At 40.6% G+C, this 19564-nt stretch overlaps 1 long non-coding RNA gene across 1 annotated transcript in view; it reads left to right on the top strand.

Annotated features, from left to right (window-relative positions):
* The window catches only part of LOC135097516 (uncharacterized), a 51987-nt gene extending 32648 nt beyond the window's left edge, over positions 1-19339 (top strand). The window contains exon 3 of the long non-coding RNA XR_010265763.1: positions 18413-19339. This is a non-coding gene — a long non-coding RNA (uncharacterized LOC135097516). The remainder of the gene's footprint in view (positions 1-18412) is intronic.
* The last annotated feature ends 225 nt before the right edge of the window (positions 19340-19564 follow it).

Genomic DNA, 19564 nt, shown 5'->3' with positions numbered 1-19564 from the left:
TGTTGTGTATGAGTGATATTTGCAGTTCCCCAAATCTTTATTCCATAATTAATTATGCTTAGCACTAACGTGTTCATGAGAGTAGTTCTAGTCCTCCTATTAAAACAGTCCTTACTCTTATTTATGTTCAAAATTGTGCTAAAAATTTTCTTATTTATTTTTTTGATATGAGTATTAAAAGTCATGTGGGAATCAAAGTATACACCCAAGTTTTTAAGGGAACTGCTGGGGAGTATGTTAGTGTGATCTACTTGTAGGCACGTGTCAGGTGGGATCTGAGATATAAGACCTCTGCTGCCGACAAACATGCATTGTGTCTTTGTCGTGTTGAGCAGCAAACCATTCATGTGAAAATATGCCTTAGCTTGTGACAGAGCCACTTCTCCCTTGTGAACGAGATCTTGAATATTCGCTACTTCTCCAGTGTGGATGAGCTGCGTGTCATCTGCGTACTGTATGACCTGGCAGTCGGGGATGTGCTGCGAGAGGTCATTTACAAATATAGAAAACAATATTGGACCAAGCACTGATCCTTGAGGAACACCATAAGCAACTTCAAGTTTATTAGAAATATGTTTACCTATTTTGACTGACTGAGTTCTTTTGAGAAGGTAGCTTTGGAACCAAAAGGAATCGACTCTTAACATTCTTAGTTTCCTTAATAATATTTCATGATTAACGCTGTCGAAAGCTTTTGATAAGTCACACAGCGTTACTAATGAAATGTTTCTCCTGTCAATAGTGTCGAATAGTGAATTGGACAGAGTAAGCAGAGCGCTTTCTGTAGAAAGCTTAGGTCTGAAGCCATGTTGCGTATCACTGAGGAGGTGATTGCTTTCAAGGTGTGAGGTGAGTTGAGCAGCAATAACCTTTTCAAGAACTTTTGAGATAATTGGAAGAAGTGATATGGGTCTATAGTTTTTCGGTTCCATAGCGTCTCCTGTTTTAAAAATGGGTACTACTAAAGCGTGTTTCCAAGATTCTGGGAAATTTCCTGTTGCAATTGACGAATTAATTATACATGTAAGATACGGAATAATTATAGGCAGTGATTCTTTTATAAATCGAAGTGAGATATTATCAGAGCCACAAGAAGAAGTGTTTTTTAAATGTTTTATTATCAATATAATGGTATTGCTATCAGTTGGCTGGGGTCTAAACATGCTACAGGATGGACCGCTGGTGTTATTGTTGTTGGGTACAGGCACATTCTGATTATGCTCGCTATTTTGGTGTGTTTTTTCAAAGGTAATTTTCCCAACATTAGCAAAAAATTTATTGAAACTTTCCACTTTCTTTCTCAGTGTTTCCTCATCTTTATCAATTTCTAGCGTAGCTTTGCATATATCTTTGGAGATAACCTGGTTTAATATTTTCCACGTGGCAGCACTATTCCCTCTGTTGCTCTCAAGCTTGTTGCTATAATACTCTGATTTAGATTTTTTTATTGACATTTTCACTTCTTTTTTAAGTTCCTTATACGTGGACTGTAGGTTTACGTTAGACCTGTCATTTTTAAGATTTATTTGTGCTGCATCTCGCTCGTGCATCAGTGCTCGTAAGTGCTCGTTCATCCAGGGGGCGAAGGGCCTTCTCACTTCTCTTGTGACGAGAGGAGCACACTTGTTTAAACAGTTATTGAAAATGCTCGTAAATATATTGACTTGGGTGTCAACATTGTCTGTTATGAATATATTATTCAACGTTTGAGTTTCTTGACTTAGTAAATCGCATATTGTTTCAGATGAGTAAGATGTTAGATCACGAAATGTTTTTACTACTGGTGGACGCTTTGTCTTTTTTAAGTTTACAGTCACGCTGATGAGCTCGTGGTCGCCAACAGGACACGGCATTGTGTCTGTGTGTAATATGGACTGAGTCTTATTGGTAACTATTAAGTCTATGAGGGTGGCAGAAGTGGGGGTGATTCTCGTGGGTTTGCTAATTACCTGTGTCAGTTTGGTGTTAAAAATAATTTGCTTCATCTTACTATTATCACATAAAACGTTGTCATTAAAATCTCCTAAAATATAAAATGGCTTATCTTTTAAGCTAACATATCTAATAACATCCGTTATATAGTCATAAGATTCACAGCGAGCTTTTGGGTGTCGGTACAGGCAGCCAATTATAACACTGGGAAACTTGCTGCTCTGCACTGTCACCCACACGTCCTCAACACTTTGCGCTCTTACAATGTCGATTTCGAGTGGAACTACCGTAAATACATCTCTGATATATATACAAACACCTCCTCCCCTACCTTTGTCGCATCTGTACACTTTGTATTCGGGTATGTATATATAATCGTCAGGAAAATCGTTACACAACCATGTCTCACTAATACATAGTACATCTAGTTCCTTTTCCCTTACAAGGAGCTCTATCTCCTCTTTGCAGCCTAACAAGCTTTGGGCATTAATGTGAGCAATTGTTATTTTGTTCCTTGGTTTGGGAGACATGCTGGCCCTACCTTCTTCGCCGAGTTCCTATTTGGTGTAAAGGTGACACAACTTCTGCTTATGTCCTAATCTATGACATAATTCACATTTGAGTCTGTGGTCAAAACGACATGTATCTTGGCGATGGTTGTGTTCACCACAATTGTAACAGCCATAACTATACCTCCCACGTGTTGATGTGTATGCAGTGTGGTGCAAGTTGTACAATGTTTGTGGGCGAGTGTAGTGTGTGTTGTGAGGTGTGTAAGGCTGTGTGTAGTGTGTGCTGTGTAGTGTGTGGGACTGTGAGTTGTATTTTCTATGAGGTCTGAAGAGCTGTGTATTGTGAGCATTGTGTGATACTTGGTGCTGTGTGTAATGTGCGTTGTGTGGTGTATGGGATTGTGCATAATGATTGTAGTGTGGTACACGAGGCTGTGTGTGGTGTATATTTTGTGGTGCGCGGGGTTGTGTGTTACATGTGTATATTGGTGTGTTGGATTGCGTGTTGTTCGTAATGTCACGTGTACTCGTATATGAACGTCCAAGGTGCGGTCTGTATGGATGAGCGTTTTGTGTGTGTTGCATTATTTGGGGTTGTGCATCTAGCGTGCCGTATGGTGTATAGTGGTGAGTGTAATGTGTGACATTAGGTGCATGGGGATGTATGGAAGTGGATCCCATATCGTGGCGGCCCAAATCAATCTCGAATAACTCAGGAGATCTACCGGAGCTGCCATCGGCACTCCCTGTCATCCACCGTTCTCCCCAGCCCGCATCCACATTGTGCGATGGACTTCTATTTACTGCTGCAGCGTAAGAGTGTGGCTGTGTTCTTGGCGATGTTGACGTTGCGTGCTGGGGAGTGGGCAGCAGTGGAGGTTTGTGAGTGGCTGCGTAAGAGTGTGGCTGTGTTCTTGGCGATGTTGACGTTGCGTGCTGGGGAGTGGGCAGCAGTGGAGGTTTGTGAGTGGCTGCGTTAGGCGGAATAGATGTGGTGAGAATATGTTGAAGCTGAGGTCTGGCACCAATGTGCGTGTCTCCATGAGTGTTGAGGAAGACATTTGGCTGCCTCTGGATACTTGCCCAGTTTTTACATAAGTGAAACCCCGAACACTGTTTTTCAAGAGCACTTAGCAACTTAATGACACCCATTCTATTTAATGTGCAAGGTTTTCTGTTCTCTATGTCAAAGCACCATTCATCCACATATCCAGTCCCCAGAATAAACTCTGGAGCTGTTTTAACAATGTTAACACCATTCGCTTCTCCCCACTCGATTAATCGCTCATTATAGTATTTAACTTTGGCTTGAAATTCCTGTGGTTCTGGCACTGGCACAACCTGACATACATGAATTTTCATTTCGCTATTTTTTTCTTTGAGATCACTAATTAAAGAGCCTAGGTGATCAAGGATTATTTCAGCGGGTAACTCTTCATGGATATCGTACACACCGCCAAGAATCACACATTCAGAGGGAGCACTTTGTAATTTTTCAGTTACCCAGCTACGTAACAGATCAATGTTCGCGTGCGCTATTGTTTTCACTATACACTTGTCATCCAGATCGGAGCGAAGGACTCGTTGTGTGTTGGTGTCTCCTAAGAGGAGACATTCAGTTGAGGCTGTAGCGTTTGAAGCTGCGTCTTGCGGTCTGCTTTTGTTTTCATGTTCCAGGTCGGCAATGCGTTGTTGTAGGAGATGAATTGTGCAGTAGGCTGTCTTCACTTCTGCGTTGAGTAGCTCAATTTCAGAATCTTTTATCTCGAGTTTTGACTTAATTAATTTGATGTCATCATAAATATTCTGCAGCTGATTCCTCTCCTGGTCACTCATGTCGTGGTGGTGAGTTGGCAGGGATGGATGCGTGTCGTCTGTGGTGAGCTGCTGTGTATCGCCTGCTGGGGGTTGCCTACTGCCATTTTCTATGAGTGTTTCTTGGGGGTCTATGGTAGATGTTTCATTGACTGTATGAGGAATGTGACTTGGTTGTGTGGCTTCGCTATCAGGTGATAGCTCGTCGTCACTAGATGTCGGTTGTGCTTCACAGGAAGGTGGATGGTTTAGGATTTCAGTCACTGCAGACATCGGTGTAGCATCAGGCTGGAAAAGTTGTCTGGCAGGCGATGAGCGTGACTGAGTCCTTGCCTGCGATGTCTGTAGGGTTTGGGAGGACTGCTGCACTATATTCATGATCATGTCTATGAGTTCGTCCTTCTTAGAGGACCATACTTTTTTTATTCCTAATTCACGACATCGTTTCTGGAGGTCTGCTTTGTGAAGTTTGTTCAGGTTTTCCCTCGTTGGCAACTGTGACAGTGGCTCGCTGGTGTTTTGCTCATGACCTGTTTGTGTAACATGATATTCTTGACTTATGTGACTATCTGCAGACATTATTACGTGGCAGGTCAAAAATTATTCTTTATAGCAGATGATGAACAGGATTGTGTGTTTTGTAGTGCTTATATTCTCTCTCTCTTATCTAAGGTTCGCTCTGCGCATGCGCAGAAACTGGGGTGAGGGACGAGGGGGGGTTTTAGACAAGGCTCCAGATTTTTATCCTTAAAATATGGCAAAGTCCAAATGACCCCTTTCTTGATCTATAGCACTAATGCATCTGTACACACTCACGCACCTGTAACTCAAGCATGTGGTCCATTGAGGCTTTCGTTTCCTTGAATATTGCAGGAAACATTGGGAGCACCACCACCCAGTGTTGTTGTTATCAGAGAAGAAGAAGAAGAAAGTAGTAGTAGCGGTTGCCAGTGCATTGTAGCTAAGCGGTAGTTATTGTTGTTGTTGTTGTTGTTGTTGTTGTTGTTGTTGTTGTTGTTGTTGTTGTTGTTGTTGTTGTTGTTGTGAAAAGAAAGAAATCTTTATTATTATTATTATTATTATTATTATTATTATTATTATTATTATTATTATTATTATTATTATTTATTATTATTATTATTATGATTATTATTATTATTATTATTATTATTATTATTATTATTATTATTATTATTATTAGTGTTGTTGTTCTCTGTAAAAAGAAAGAAATTTTTATTATTATTATTATTTTTATTATTATTATTATTATTATTATTATTATTATTATTATTATTATTATTATTATTATTATTATTATTATTATTAGTGGTGGTGGTGGTGGTAGAAGGAAGGAGAGATAGGAGGAGGAGGAGGAGGAGGAGGAGGAATAGGAGGAAGAGGAGGAATAGGAGGAAGAGGAGGAGGAGGAGGAGGAGGAAGAGAAAGAGTTATAATAATAATAATGATAATAATAATAATAATAATAATAATAATATTATTATTATTATTATTATTATTATTATTATTATTATTATTATTATTAATATTAATAACAGAAACAACAATAATAATAATAATAATTATAATGATAATGATAATAATAATAATAATAATGATAATAATAATAATAATAATAATAATAATAATAATAATAATAATAATGAGAGAGAAAGACAGAGAGAGAGAGAGAGAGAGAGAGAGAGAGAGAGAGAGAGAGAGAGAGAGAGAGAGAGAGAGAGAGAGAGAGAGAACCTTACACATCCGTAGGGAACATCATAATCATCAGGTGGTTTGCACACACACACACACACACACACACACACACACACACACACGTTTGCCAAAATGCGCAGGCCCAATATGTGGCGAGCCTAGAAAGCGCTGCGCAATCTCCCGATTTTTACGTAGCTCCATTCCCGGCCATTCCGGAGCCTGCCCGTGGTGCGCAATATGGGAATCCTGCGCCATTTCGTGATTCTCCTGCGCTTTCTTGGAATTCCAGGATTACTGGAAAAGAGCAGACGAGTAGTGGTGATGGTAATGATGATTGTGATGGTGGTGGTGGTGGCGGTGGTGATGGGGGGAGAAGGATGGCTTAAGTTAGGAGGAGGAGTAGGAGGAGGAGGAGGAGGAGAAAACAACAAGATGAGGAAGAAGAAGAAGAAGAAGAAGAAGAAAGCAGTAGTAGCAGCAGCAGCAGCAGCAGTGCTCGAGGTATGAGATGAGCTGAGCACCAATAACTTTCTCAAGAACCTTAGAGATAATTGGTAGAAGAGATACTGGATGATAATATTTTTGGTTCCATAACATCTCCTGTCTTGAAAATAGGAACTACAATGGCGTGTTTCCAGGATTCTGGGAACATTCCTGTTACAAATGACGAGTTGAGTACACACGTAAGGTACGGGATTATGACTGGCAAGGATTCTTTTAGAAATCGTAGTGAGATATTGTCGGAACCACAAGAAGAAGTGTTTTTTAGGTGTTTGATTATTAGTATAACAGTGTCGCTATCTGTTGCTTGAGTCTCATATGCAGAGGAGGAGGACGAAGCAGTGATTATTGCAATAGAAAATGTATGAGGAGATTTAAACAGTGTAGAGTGTACCAATAAAGGCAGAGAAAGTATGAGAGGCTGTGAGGGACATGAGGGAAAGGAGAGGTGCAGGTTTGGATACACTGCTGCCAAGTGTTTGAAGAGTGGTGGGCAGAGGTACATATTGTGGTTGGTAAGGTTACTAAATGTGTGCTTTATTGCTCTCCAAGGTGCCACAACTCTGGATAAATGCATGTGTAGTTATCCTGTATGTAAAAAAAAGGTGATAGACTCCAGGTACAGGGGCATCAGTTTGCTGAGTGTGGCAGGGAAGGTGTACGGGAGGCTTCTCATAAGGAGAATCGGACAGAGAACAGAGAATGCCATCCCGGAGGAGCAGTGAAGCTGTAGAAAGGGAAGAGGATGTGTAGATCAGGTTTTTGCAGTTAGGCAGCAGTGTGGAATGTCTTTTGGAAAGGGAAGGAAGTGCAGCTTTTTGGCGGTGAAGGACTTGGGAAAAGTGTGTGATGGGACTGGAAAGAAAAGTATGGGACGTTTTCAAAGTTTGTGGAGTTGGAGGCAGCTTGTTGGAAGGAGGGAAACGTTTCTGTGTATATGGCAGGGCATGTGTGTGAGAGTGGGTGGTGGAGTGAGTGGAGGGAGGCATGCAAGATTAAATGGAGAGGAGGTGGAACCGGTGGATTGCTTCAGGTACTTGGGATTAGGTCACAGTGGACACAAGAGTTGAGACAGAGGTGAAGTGCGGAGTGAAAGAAGCAGGAAAAGTTCTTGATGGACTAAGAAAGATCCTCAAGCAAAGGACACTGGGTGTGAGTGTACAGAGAGAGAGAGAGAGAGAGAGAGAGAGAGAGAGTTATATGTGGGAATAGTGGTATCCGCTGTGCTGTGTGGTGCTGAAACATGGAACACGGGAGCAGCGGAGAAGAAACTGTTAAGTGTGCTGGAAACCAAGTGTTGGAGGAGTGTGTGTGTGTGTGTGTGTGTGTGTGTGTGTGTGTGTGTGTGTGTGTGTGTGTGTGGAGTAACGTGGTGGGATCGATAGAATAAGAAATGACGAGGTGAAAAGAACTGGTGTTTTGAGAGAGTTGCCTGGATAGTACATGTTTGTGTTGTGATGCTTTAATTGGCCTGTGGAGAGAATGCAAGACAGAATGGTAGGCCTATATAGATACCAGGGAATACATTATTATTATTATTATTATTATTATTATTATTATTATTATTATTATTATTATTATTGTTTGTTGTTTGTTGTTATTGTTGTTGTTGTTGTTGTTGTTGTTGTTGTTGTTGTTGTTAGTAGTTTCTTCAATTTTATTAATTCTAATTAATTAGTTAATCAATTAGAAGAGGGGGACAGCTGAATGTCACTGAAGAAGAGTGGATAGTTGTCTGGAAGTTTCATTTACCAGAAAGAAACGAACGTGATTCTGTATTTACCCTGCTGTGCAACTGTGGACACAGGTACGAGACGTGACGGTGACGGCAATTGTGGCAGCCTGATGGCGCTGCTCGGTGTGACAGGTGTAATGAACCCTCAGTGCTGCACACGGTACAGTTTATTCTGAGTCCGGTCACGTCTATAATTATATAAAACACTCAACACCATAAGTATGTTGTTTTGTTGTACCGTCACTTTTGTAGCATCAGTTTGAGGTGCTCATTACAAATGTCATCACGCTCTGTCTGCTGCACACTTAATGTATTGTACACTTACGTATATTAGTGATGTGGCGGTATAACCTTGATATCCAGGATCAGGCTGGTGAGTCTGTTGTGGTACCAAGAGCTCTTGTCCGCTGCAGTGTGGCTGGTGAGTTGTGTTGGTTATGTAACGCTGAGGGGATGGTGTCCTGAGGGGACAGTGTCGGGGTGAGAGGCGGCCATTTTGTGGTTGGGGCTGCGGTGGTGTTGTGGTGTTAGTGGTGTCCTTGGGGAAGGTGTTGTGGCGTTACAGGTGATCTATGGTGATGTTGGTGATGTCTTGTGAGGTTTGAGGAGGTAAAATACGGGAATTGTTATTTGGGGACGCGGTGACAGCGTCTGGGGAAATTCCCGCAGCTGGGGAAAATATTTCAGCGGCCTTTGAAGGAGTAGAAGGGTTTTAGTGGTTTGTGAAGTGACGGGAATGTCAGGTATTGATGTGCATAGCCTCTGAGCAATAAGGGAGGCGATATAAGAGCCTCAGTAAAAGGGGGAATCTATGGTGAGTGAGTGAGTGGGATTTATCCTGTGTTGGTCTAGGCTAGAAATTTGTTCCCTAATTTCCTTTAATGTGTACTACCTCAATTTGTTTGTGAGTTAACATTATTATTAATATATCCTGTTATTATATAGAATAGCTGTGTTTTCCTCCCCAACATTGATGAGGCAGTGAGATGATTTCTGGCGTGCTGTGCCGAGGTGAGGGTTTGTGAGAGGGTTTGATAGCTGGCGATTTCTGATAGGTCGGGTAGGTGCTCGAGGCCTTTAAAAATTCACACCTTTAGAACTTTCTGGGATCAGTGTGCCGTCCACTTTCTTGGAAAGATAACCGGGATCGTGACACGTATTGGGGCTTTGTGAATGAGCGTGGGCGACGGGTGCAGAACACAGGTCTGTGTGTGTTGGTGGCGACCACCCTTCTGCCGTTAGGAGTGTGGCGAACACCACAACACCTGACCACCACAAGGGTTTCATTATGGCACTAACCATAGCTCACTAGCTTTTAGTGTAAACACCCTCACGACTCACTCTCCCACCTGCTCCTCCTCTTCCCTCTCACCTTCACTCCTTCACTTCTTCCTTCTCATCTTCACTCCTTCACTTCCTCCCCTTCCTTCCCCGCCTCCTCTATCCTCTCATCTTCACTCCTTCATCTTCTCATCTTCACTCTTTCACTTCCTCCCCCGCAAGCGGTAACAGCAGTGCTACTAAGGGACTACAAGTCAGGAGCCGTGATGGTCTGAACTCTGCATTTCCTGACAAACGTATGAATTGCTCTTTGTGACTGAAGTGAGAAAGCATCTGCAGGAGGTAACTCAGCCCTTCAAAGGATACTTTCACCATGGAGAGGTTACTGTGGCACTGAAACGGACACGGAATCAGTTTCTCTTCAACAGTGATTCCGCTGATGGCAGTGATGTCTTGAAAGATTATTTTGCTGAGCTGCAGGCGAGTGACACAATGTGAATGGAATTTGAGTCACTGCAGCCAGGAACCGTTTGTAGCAGTACATATTGTCATGATCACTCACTATTGTTGCTGTGTTTGTAATTATGTTGTTATTTTATTAGATAATATTATGTGTGTGTGTGTGTGTGTGTGTGTGTTTGTGTTGTGTTGTGTTGTGTTGTGTTTGTGTTTGTGTTGTGTTGTGTTGTGTGTGATGAAAGATGATCCTCTCTCCCCAAAGAGGTCCTCTTCCGTGTGTGTGTTGTGTTGTGTTGTGTTGTGTGTTGTGTTGTGTTGTGTTGTGTGTGATGAAAGAAGCTCCTTTCTCCCCAAAAAGGTTCTCTTCCGTGTGTTGTGTTGTTTTGTGTTGTGTTAGTGTAAGTAAAGCGATGATACAACGATGATTACATGATGCAATGCGTCCCACGATGATAATACACGATGATAATACACGATGATAATACACGATGCGTTCCACGATGATAATACACGATGATAATACACGATGCGTTCCACGATGATAATACACGATGATAATACACGATGATAATACACGATGCGTTCCACGATGATAATACACGATGATAATACACGATGATAATACACGATGATAATACACGATGCGTTCCACGATGATAATACACGATGATAATACACGATGATAATACACGATGGGTTCCACGATGATAATACACGATGATAATACACGATGCGTTCCACGATGATAATACACGATGATAATACACGATGATAATACACGATGCGTTCCACGATGATAATACACGATGATAATACACGATGCGTTCCACGATGATAATACACGATGATAATACACGATGATAATACACGATGCGTTCCACGATGATAATACACGATGAAAATACACGATGCGTTCCACGATGATAATACACGATGATAATACACAATTATGATACACGATGCGTTCCACGATGATAATACACGATGATAATACACGATGCGTTCCACAATGATAATACACGATGATAATACACAATGATGATACACGATGCGTTCCACGATGATAATACACGATGCGTTCCACAATGATGATACACGATACATAGAGGCGAACCCTTCTCTCCTTCAGGGTCCATTTAAATCCAGTGGGCAATGGCGTCGACGCTTGCAGCCCCTCACAGTGAACGCGAGGTCATGGTGACCAAGAGCCACCCACCATTCGCCGGACACTGCCATGGAGGAAGCACAGTCCTCCCCTAAAGGGCTCCTGGGCTGGCAGTATTTGCCGTAGGGTGTGTGGTGGCGTCTCCTTGGGCTGTCAGGGGCTGCGAGTGACACTAACAATTTCGTAGGTGGAGCAGAAGAGGAGGCTGGCGTGGACCTTGGGCCCAGATCCAGCCAGCTCCAGTCGGCCGCCTGCTCCTCCACCGCGTCCACCAAGTCTTTCCCCGGCCTGAATAAATTTGGTCCCAAGTTTCCGAAAGTGATTTAATTTTGCAGCGAAAAGAAAATTGCCGACTTGCGATGAAAAATGAGTTGGGTTGACGCGAGTCGAGGAATCAGTTTGCCAGCGAGGCGAGGTGGGAACCTTTTGCTGTGAGCGCCTCGGGTGTTGCCTCTGTGTTTGTTGCCCTCAAATGTGCGTGTGTCTGTGAGGCAATCATTCATTAAGGCAGTGAGCTCTGCCTGCCTGTTCTGCCCTCTTCAAGCGAGTTAGCATTAGAGAAAACATGAACGATGTTGTGTGTGACTGTCAAATGTGATCCAGCAGGTCTCACACTTTGAGATCAATCTCTTGGTCTTCAAAGGAGGAACCGCCTGGAAACACCGCCTGTATCTTTCTCTGCACCAGTCTTCCTAGCATTTAACTTTTCATTAGTGTTCATTGTTTTGATGTAGCAATTCGAATTCCTTTTATTTTCAAATTCCACTACGTAACGTGTAGTGCTTCAGCTTAACAAACACAGGGATAGATATACTATAGTTTATCTTACACAAGGGATCGTTTTCTGTCTCATCACAAAAAAAAAAAACTGAGCAATTTCTGGATATACTGACATATTATGAACTCAGTGTAACAATCATTACGCCAAGTGGCTGATGATAAGTACTTACTACTACTACTACTACTACTACTACTACTACTACCACTGCTACAAGTAGTGCTAGCAGTGTTATGGACACTGAAGACTTAGACGTATTGTAAAGTCTCGAATGCCATTAAATGACAATAAAAAAAAAGAGGTTACATAAATTTGCGACTTGGTACAAGTTCGATAATTTTCATTACGAGGTATATTGTTGTTATTAATATTATTATTAGTAGCAGCAGTATTAACAATCCCTTTGGCTAAAAGCAGTCACAGTGGAATAAAGTGAGTATTTCCCTTTGCTTATACAATCAGTGGTTCACACATCGCCCACATAATATATACGTCTTCCTGCAGCCTCCCTCGTGTTCCCACGTGTCCATGTCTGTCCGTCTCTGTGCTGCTTCACATTCCTTCCTTCACTGTCATCTATGGTGGTCTTATCACTATGCAACTCTTTATAGAGAGGTTAATTATTGATGGAAGGCGACTGACGAGAGGTGTCAGTAATTCAACAAATGGAAGCACCACGCACATCGAGAAATTGCTTAACATTCAAATCTCTGAAGCTCAAAACTCTGCGAGAGCCCAATGGTTGTGCTCTACACCGCTGGATGGGAAATTGTTTTCATTCTTTTGTGTACATCATTGCCCTAATAACTGATATCACAACATGTAAAAGTCATTGTAAAATTAGCTAAACATCGGTAAACATTTAATTGGACAAATAAAAGTCTATAGTAAGAGAGCATAGAGTAACACAAAGGTAAAGCACGAAATTAAAGCGCAAATACAGATAAATAAAATTTTAGTAAAATTTAATAAAACGTTGTCATAAGCCATAGTAAAACCAAGATTATTGTGAAAAAATAAATAAATAAATAAATTACATAAAAAGTACTATCATATTTAATGACAGTGTCTTGAGGCAGCTATGACAGCAAGTGTCTGCCACCGAGAAATATGCACTGTGTTATATTAGTGTTGGTCATTAATCCATTCTTGAGAAAATATTCTTTTGCCTTAACAAGAATGGTTTGGTCTTCTTTAATGATATTCTCTTGGTGTGCTGTAGCACACCTAGAGAAGAAACTGAGTGTCATTCGCGTACTGAACTAAAATACAGTCACTGGTGCACTTAGCCATGTCATTAACATGTATAGTGGACAGTACAAGATAACGCCCCTAAAGGCGCCACGTACGGACCGGTACAGACTCAGTGCGATTCCCACCATGGTGCGAGCCATCAATCAATAGTCTCTTCTAGATTTGACTTACCTTTAGGATTAATGTCAAGTATTTCCCCACCCCCAATGTACATTTTCAGTTTGTTGACTGCCTAAAGAATAAACCGTTTATTATTATTTTTTTTTTTTGTACTGGTCCAAGGGTGGAGCCTTGAGGGACACCGAAATGGACATTTACTTTAGCAGGTGTTGCCCTTTGCAGTTTGACTGACAGAGTCATATTGTATAAATAGTTGTTGAAGGAGTCTATGTTGAGGTGAGAACACTTTGCCAGGAGGTTATCATGGCTGACACTGTCGAATGCCTTAGACAAATCACACAGCGTCAACAATGACACTCTCTTGTGGTCAATATTATTGTAAATATTATCTGTTATAATAGTTAGCGCAGACTCAGTTGAGAGATGAGGTCTAAAACCATGCTGGCTGTTAGAAATGTATTTGTTATCCTCTAAAAAATTCTAAAAGTTGTTGACATACAATTTTTTTCAAATATTTTGGAGAGCACCAGTAACATAAAAAAAAAAAAAAGAACATAAGAAATAAGGGAAGCTGCAAGAAGCGACCAGGCTTACACGTGACAGTCCCTGTATGAAATATACCTATCTATTTCCATCTGTTATCCCCATCCATAAACCTGTCTAATCTTCTCTTAAAGCTCTCTAGTGTCCTAGCACTAACTACATGATTACTGAGTCCGTTCCATTCATCTACCACTCTATTTGAGAACCAATTTCCTCCTATCTTTTTCCTAAACCTAGATTTTTCAAGCTTGAACCCGTTATTTCTTGTTCTGTCCTGGTTGCTGATCCTAATAATTTTGCTTATATCTCCCTTGTTATAACCCTTATACCACTTAAAGACTTCTATCAGGTCTCTTAACCTGCGTCTCTCTAAAGAATGTAAATTTAACAACTTCAATCTCGCCTCGTAAGGAACACTCCTCATCCCCTGTATCCTTTTAGTCATTCTCCTCTGTACTGATTCTAATAGACCTATATCTTTCCTGTAATGTGGGGACCAGAACTGCACAGCGTAGTCTAGATGAGGTCTGACCAGCGCCAAGTATAACTTTAATATTACTTCCGGCCTTCTACTTTTAAGACTCCTAAAAATTAATCTTAGTACCCTATTTGCCCTGTTTCTGGCTTCTATGCATTGTTTTCTTAGACGGAGTTCAGAGCTAACTATAACTCCTAAATCTTTCTCGTACTCTGTACCTACCAGAGTTTGGTTGTTTAATGTGTACCTATTGTGTGGGTTTCCTCTACCTACGCTAAGTACTTTGCATTTATTGATATTAAATTGCATTTGCCATCTGTCCGTCCATTCATTCATTTTATCTAAATCTGCCTGCAAGGCGATGGCATCCGATTCTGAACTAATTAATCTACCTATCTTTGTGTCATCCGCAAAAAGGAACAGGACGATAATTGTTTGAATCATTAAAATCACCTTTCTTTAGCAGAGGAACGACACATGCGTTTTTCCAAGCCTGAGGAAATACTCCGGTAACATTTGAGCCATTTATGACGCATGGCAGGTATGATGCAATAGAATATAAGGCATCCTTGATAAATTTGAGCAAAATTCCATCTGAGCCCACAGAACGTGTTTGGTTAAGACTTTTTACTGTTAATATGAGTGTGTTGGTGTCTACTGGCTTGGGTCTGAATTTTTCAGTCACACTACTGCACTTTACAAAGAGAAGGGTCCAGGGGGGAGGACTGATTGCTCTGTACTGTCTCCTGCGTTGTCACATGCTGTCTTTCCTACATTGGCAAAGAAATTATTAAATTATTCTGCTTTTTGAAAGACATTATGAAGTTCATATTTTTCTCGAGCTGCTTTTCTTGCCGGGAACTAATTATTTTATCACATTCCATATGGCCGATGAATTTTGTTTTGCTCTTATTAGACTTTTTAAGATAATATATATATATATATATATATATATTTTTTTTTTAGCAGCACCAGTAAGAGACTTTATTTCTTTCTTTTCATTCGTGTATTGTTTTTGCAGACAAATATTGTGTCTGTCTCTCCTCAGCTTGGTGCGGGTGTCGTCACGCTGCCTCACTGCTACACGCAAACCCTCAGTGAGCCAAGGCGCTGCAGGTCTGCTTGCTGCCTTAGTTACTAAAGGAGCACACGCATCCAGACAACTCATAAAATTAGTATTCAAATATCAAGTTGTAGATGAACGTGGCCTGTGGTCAGTATTTGATCAAAATGATGGGGTTCTGGCAGGAGTAGCTCACAAAGCGTCCTTGTTATATTTACCAAGGTGACGAAAAGATTTTAGTTCATGCTCTCTCCGTCTTCTTGATATTTATTGTAATGCCAATTAGGTCATGATCAGGTGCTGGCCCGGGAACAACAGAGGTGGCCAAAACACTTTCTGGTTTATTAGTGATGATCACATCCAGCACTGTGGCTGTGGTTGACGTCATCCTAGTGGGCTCATTTATCATTGGTGTGAGTCTGCTATTTCTGATAATACCATCAATTTTGTTTTTCTTAGAAAATAAACCATCATTAAAATCACATCAACATATAAAGCCATTTGTTACATACAGACATTTGTTTCAACACATCTTGGACATATTCAGAAGAGGAAGGTGTGGCCTTGGGGTGTCTTTAAACACAACCTATAATAAAAGCTGGTAACTTACTGCACTGTTCACTCGTCCATAAGTCCTGGACACCGGGTTGCTTAGGAGTAGGTAGTTTTATCACACTTACCTTCAGTTGCTTGCTTACATATATGCAGACTCCTCCTCCACGTCCACCACCTCACCTGTGTGTTGTAAAGTTAAATGTTCATCAGGAATTTCATTACGAAGCCACGTCTCGGTAACACAACAAATCGATATTTCTTTCGTGTACAAGATGCTTAATGTCATCAAGGTTTGATTGCAAAGACTGGCTGTTTGTATGTTAAATAGTTATGAAATCGTTTTTAATATCAAACACATCGGCAGCATCTTCCCCGCCACATCCCTAACCGCTGTAGTAACTACATTGGCGAGATTTGTGTCCAAGTGTATGGCATCCTTCACACCTCAGCCTGTGCTCGTGTCTACACGTCAACTGTTTGAGGTTGAATTCACCGATATTGTGGCATCCTGGTTTCTTCTGATTATGCTGCTGCATATTTGTGGATGTAAAGATTCTTCGGCAGTGTGTGCTGTGCGTATTGTGTAGTGAAAATGTTGCTTAGGAGTGTGTTTCCCTGAGTGTATTTGGTGTGTGTGTGCTCCTGTCACGAGCCGTGTGCCAGTAAATCTAGAGGATGGCAGGCTCGGACACACAAAATGCTTCAACTTAAAACACTAGGAACCCCAACAACGATATATAATATATATATATATATATATATATATATATATATATATATATATATATATATATATATATATATATATATATATATATATATATATATATATATATATATATTGAATAGGAACAATAAAAATAAAAAAAAAGAACAAGAATGAAGCAGGACAATAAATTAACAATATATAGTATGAAATACTTGTAGTGATGGCACGGGCTCAGCAGTTGTCTATGCGTGTGTGTGTGTGCGAGTGTGGCGTGAGTGTAGCACTTGTATAACGAGGGTGTGCGCAGGTGTAACGTGTGGCGTGTCGACGTGAGGGTAGCACAGGTGTAATGAGTGGAGACGTGAATGTGTGTGCACGAGTGTTGTGAGTGTTCTGCTATGCTTGTGTGAAAGATGACCCAGAATCCAAGCTCCCGGGAGAGGGAAGTAGATCCTCTGATGTGTGTAGTAGACTCCTGAGGTGTCGACCATAAGGCAGGAGGTGGCTTGAGTTTGGTGCCCGAGGCTTGAGTCTGAAGCCCCGATGTAAGTGGAGCGGTAGATCGAGATTCCCAACCTGCGGGCGTCTCGAGGAGTGGCGGATGAGGGAGCCAAGTCCCATGAGCTCGAGGGCTGTTATAATATATATATATATATATATATATATATATATATATATATATATATATATATATATATATATATATATATATATATATATATATATATATATATATATATATATATATATATATATATATATATATATACTCGTACAGTTGTAATTTACGTAAATCCTTATGAACGTGTTGTTTCTCGTTACTCAGAAGACATGGACGCACACCCACCCACCCACTCACACCAACGCGAACTCACCCACCCATCTTGGCATACACACACACACACACACACACACACACACACACACCGTCCAGCCCTCAATCCTTCGTCAGGAAAGCTTATCTTCGCAACCTAGATATAAAGGTGTGTTGGTTCTCGAGGATGAGTGGATTAAGCGTGACTCAAGCCATCGGGCGCCTCACGAAGAGACAAGCAGCGATTCGTCTGGCTGAGGAGACTAGACGGCAGCTCTCTGGCTTGAAATGCTGCGTCACAACGTCCAAGGAGGCTGCAATCAACATGTCAACGTTCATCATGTCACTTTTTTTTTTTTTTAGGTTAGAAGTTTGAAATTTTAAATGCCTAAAATGAAAATTACTAGATATGTTTTATATACATTATGATCTTTATAACTATAGCTATAACTATAACTATAACTATATATAACTATATATATATATATATATATATATATATATATATATATATATATATATATATATATATATATATATATATATATATATATATATTTATATATTTATTTATTTATTCAATATTATAGTGACAAGAAAATATCTTGAAATGAAATGTACAATGTGTTCCTTTCGTAACGTAAATATTCAACATGCATAGAAAAATCTAAAGATGAAATGATTTTGCAATATCTGAGGATTTCACTAATGTTTTGTTGGTAGCCTTGTAGTTGTTCAATGACAGAACAAAGCGAGAAACTCACAAATAAGTTAATCAGTAACTGGCAGGAGGAGAGTGTTGAGAATGAGGGTCTTGCATGTCAGGCTGCGATCATTGCTGGCCATAACAGTCCAGACGTTAGTAATGCCATATTCATTAAGGCGGCAGGTGGGGAGGTGTGGCTATGAATGTGCTTCCCTGCACGGCTGTTGGCTGGAAGCTTACGGTGCAGTGCCGCAAACCTAAGGGGGTTCTCCATTGCAGCATCAACCCGACCTGAGCCGACTGTGGGAGTGACAAATGGTTCCCTGGACGCCGTGTGTCACCGGATTGCAGGCGAGCGTCAGGCGGACCATGAGTCGGGACGCTGGCAAGTCCGTTGACCAGAACCTGACCAGGAAAATTCAAGAAGCGTGGCCTTGACCTTGCTCAGCAGTTGTGCCCTCACCTGACCTACGTTATGTTGCTCTGCGTTCATTGTTTCTGGCAAAGTGAGTTAGTGCAGCCGTGCCTTCAGTGTGTCACCATAATTTGCAAGCAGTCGATTTCCTGCTCTACTTTACCAGGTGGTATTTGTTTTGAAAGAGAGTTGAGAAGTGGATTATGTCATGCTCTCAACCTAAATTTTATACTTCTTTATTCATAACTGCATCAACAGACCACCTGGGGAAAGTAATGCTTTGTGCCTCTGTTTGTTTTCATTTCACGACACGGCAGGAAGGGAGAGCACGACCACAGAGCAAAGAATTCAAGAGATACCTCTTTTTATTCTGGGAAAATAGGATGCGTATTTCTGGTCGTCCTTCAGAGAAGCTAATGTTACACATGCGTATGCCATTTAAATTCAGCGAAGAAATTTGAGAAATACTTCTGGAAAATGTTTTAACGAGCTCCTATCGTTAAATCTTCATAAGAAACGTTTGCACCATAAAGTAACGAAATTTTAAGCCTCACATCCAGCATCAGAGACCATAAGAGCAACAGCAAGGTGTATTCGAGGAACAGTGTTAAGATGTGTATAAACAAAGTAAAATATACGTAGTGCTGACAGGCATCACAGAAAAGAAAACTTGTAATAACATTTCAAAGGAAAAACTTTTAACCAGTACAGTGTTGCGCTTTGTCAGAGATAGTGGTCTTGTCAAGCTGCATTTCTTTTTCCTAAGCTTCTTATTTACCCCGTAAAATGACAGAAAAGGGAAAATAACAAGTCGATTCATATATATATATATATATATATATATATATATATATATATATATATATATATATATATATATATATATATATATATATATATATATATATATATATATATATATATATATATATATATTATTCCCATGGTATGAATGCAAGTGTGGCTACCAAGCGATTTTGATTCCAGGATTGTTTCCCTCCTCAGAGCCCACGATA

This window comes from Scylla paramamosain, unplaced genomic scaffold, assembly GCF_035594125.1.
Source record: "Scylla paramamosain isolate STU-SP2022 unplaced genomic scaffold, ASM3559412v1 Contig23, whole genome shotgun sequence".
In the NCBI taxonomy this organism is placed as follows: domain Eukaryota; kingdom Metazoa; phylum Arthropoda; class Malacostraca; order Decapoda; family Portunidae; genus Scylla; species Scylla paramamosain.
The sequence above is the reverse complement of the archived record's forward strand: the minus strand, read 5'-3'. Positions and strand labels throughout refer to the sequence as shown.